Here is a 3475-nt window from a genome sequence, read left to right on the forward strand (position 1 = left end):
AGTAAGGGACAATAATCGATACCTAGCAAAGAAAACCGATTGGAATAGCAACACTTACACTAGATCCGGTCAAAGAGTATTCAGCCCTTGGAGATTCAGCTTTTTGGCTTTTCAAACTTAGTATGGTGAATAATGTTTATTTGGTACAAATTAAAGAAGAAGAGTAGAAGAAGAAATCGGCTAAGTGAAACAAAGAAAATTGTGTAGAGAAGAATAGAAATTAGCAAGAGGAAAAGAAAGAAGAACAAAAGAGTTTTCGGCTTTTTGGATCTTGAAAAGAAAAGGGTTTTCGGCTTTTGAAAAAAGGGGTTTCTGGCAACAAGGTGAAGTAGAATTTCGGCAGTAGCCTGGCAACCCTGTATTCGGCCCCTATTTATAGCCCTTATAGCTGAATTTTCCATGCCCAATTCCCAATTCGGCTCCATCACTTCTCCCTTCTCATCTCCTCGTTTTTCTCCCGGATAACCCCTTGATCTTTTCCTTAATTTTCTCTTCTGAACACTCCCCTTGGAGTCCATCTTCACACCACTTCCATCTTTTTAGAAGGCCAAAATTAAACTTCTAAAATTACTAAGCTAGGATTCGAACCTTGGATCTTCTTGCTAGCTACTAACACCACCCCCTACTCCCTAAGTGGCGTCACTTAGCCACTCCTCCACAAGGCTTTTTGATGCTATTTTCCCCCTATTCTATTTAAAAGCCCAACTACTTGCCAGCCTTGATTCTTTTAATAATTAAACTATAATTTCATTTATTCCTAGGTTTGAACTCAAACCATAATTAAGACCTACTATAATTATCACATGGCTAGGAACATAAAACACAATTTTTATCAAAACTGAAAATAAAGAAAGTTTGGGATTTTGAGATTTTTGGGTTTCGGGATTTTTGGGGTGTTACGTAAGCAATAACTTGAGTCGCTTAGGTGGCTTCTTAGCGAAAGAAAAAAAATTGATAGCTCTAGTATTGCTTAAGTGGGAGCTTTAGTATTGATAGAATTTAAATATTTTCAAAAGTTTTATAAAAATGTTTTCAAGTTTAATGTAACACCCTAGAACCAGCCTAGACGTCTGGTCCAAGCATAGAGAGTTATGGTAAGTCATAATTTATACATATTTTTGTCCCATGCTTAGCATATTTTTTGATGAATTATCATTAAATTTGTGGAATCCGATGCTCCTAATCCTTTAATTTCATGTTTTATACTTAGGTGAGCATATGAGAGTAAAAAAACCGAGAAACGGGCCAAAAACAGAGAAAATGGGTCAACGTAGGAAATCAACACGGCCTGGACTTCCTCAAAACGGGTAGCTCACATGCCCATGTCTATTCAGCAGACTCTAAACACAGCCTAAGTCACTTCACACGGGCATGTCCCTATCAAGCCCAAGTTTAGTTCTATTTAGAAACGGCCACTCTTGAGGGTCTTGAAGCATTATAAAGCCTATATAAACACCCCATGAGGTAACTAGAAAACACATATAGAGTAGGAGCAAGGAATTACTCAAAGAAAATCGATTGATCCATCTCAGAAGCCGTATTCTCCTTCAAGACTGAAGATTTACCTTCAATTTCCTTCAGGGGTTTTTGGGTTTTCTTTATGTCTTGTTATTATTCTTTTGAGATTTTTTCTTTTACACATATGAATTGAATCCCCTAAATACCTAAGGGGAATGAGACCTAAGACAGATCTTGTTATTATTTTCTGAATTATATGATAAATACTTGATTTCTTCTTAATTATGTGTTCTTAATTATTGTTTTAATATTCCAAGATATTGATATAAGTATTGATGTGCTTATTCAGAGGAGCAAAAGTCCCTGTCTAAGAGTAGATCCAGCATAATTAAGCGGAGTTGATTGCACCCCTAGACATAAGGTGGCATAAATCTACCGGAGTAGGGTCAAACCTACTAAGGGAATCCATAGATGGAGTTGATGCAACACTAGGGGTTTTAATTAGAAAGAGATTTCAATTAATCAACCTAGGGTTAGACGTTTTTAGTCTCGAGAGAGATAATAATATAACTTAGGGATTTCTACGGATCGAGTCAAGTGAATAAATCGTCTGGTTCAGAGTTAAGTAACAAGTGAAGTCTAGGTGGATTTTTCCTTGGGTATTGTCGAAATCAATCAATTTTCCCAAAAGTATTTCCTCAATTTTCATCCTGTGCATTCTTAATTTAGTTAATTAGTTTAGATAATGTAAATCCCCTTATTTTTAGGCTAGATAATAAAAAGAAAGTTAATACTAGTACTTTTAGTTCTTGTGGGCTCGACATTCCGATCTTGCTATAAACTATACTACTCTTCGATAGGTGCGATTGCCTTCATCGTGGTAATAGTTAGTTTTCATGTACGATCAACCATAAATATAAAACTTATCACACATACATCAAGTTTTTGGCGTCGTTGCCAGGGAACTAAAATATTAGGAACGCTTAACTTTTATTACTTTATTCATTTATTTTATTGCAATATAAATTTTATTTTAGTTTTGTTAATTTTACTAAATTTTATTTTGTTTTCTTCTGAACGGTTTTTATAGTTTATGACTAGAAGAAACCTGTCAGGACCATTACTTTTTGACAGTGAGATTGAAAGCACAGCTCGCAAAAACCAAAGAGATATAAAGCGAAAAGTAAGAAACATAGATGAAGAACAAGAGGAAGATATCCATAATACAACCGAGGAGATGGCTGAAAATCAAAATAATCAGCTTCCTCCTGTGGTTGCTGCAGATCCAATAAATCAGAATCCTGCCCTTCGTACTATGTATGATTGTGCTAAACCTACTTTAACAGGAGCCGAATCGAGTATAGTTAGACCTTCTTTTGCTGCAAATAATTTTAAACTAAAACCTAACACAATTCAAATGATACAAGTGTTTGTTCAGTTTGATGGTTTGCAGGACAAGGATCTAAACACTCATTTGGCGAATTTTCTGGAGTTTTGCAACACTTTTAAGATCAATTGTGTTTCTGACGATGCTATTTGCCTTCGGTTGTTTACCTTTTTATTGAGAAACAAAGCTAAACAGTGGTTGAACTCATTACCACGATGGTCAATCACTACTTGGGAACAAATGACCAAAAAACTCTTACTTAAATATTTTTCGCCGGCTAAAATAGCTAAGTTGAGGAATGATATCTCTTCTTTTGTATAGATGGATCTAGAAACACTCTATGATGCATGGGAGAGATACAAGGATCTATTGAGAATGTGCCCTCACCATAGGTTACCTCTATGGTTACAAGTTCAGACTTTTTACAACAGTGCGAACCCTCGACGCAGCCACTGGTGGAACTTTAAACAACAAAACACCTAAAGGCTTACGAATTTACTGAAAAAATGTCACTGAATAACTATCAGTGGCAAGTCATGAGAACAAAGCTGACAAAAATAGCCGGTTTTTTCACCATCGACGCGGTTACTATGCTATCTAACCAGGTAGAGCTTTTAAAGATTGACGGTT

At 35.9% G+C, this 3475-nt stretch overlaps 1 non-coding gene across 1 annotated transcript; it reads right to left on the bottom strand.

Annotated features, from left to right (window-relative positions):
* Nucleotides 1-3133: 3133 nt before the first annotated feature.
* On the bottom strand, nucleotides 3134-3240 carry LOC128280982 (small nucleolar RNA R71). The gene has a single exon (XR_008271199.1). It is a non-coding gene; the product is annotated as a small nucleolar RNA R71 (small nucleolar RNA).
* Nucleotides 3241-3475: the final 235 nt, after the last annotated feature.

Source organism: Gossypium arboreum, chromosome 9 (genome assembly GCF_025698485.1).
Source record: "Gossypium arboreum isolate Shixiya-1 chromosome 9, ASM2569848v2, whole genome shotgun sequence".
Classification (NCBI taxonomy): Eukaryota; Viridiplantae; Streptophyta; class Magnoliopsida; order Malvales; family Malvaceae; genus Gossypium; species Gossypium arboreum.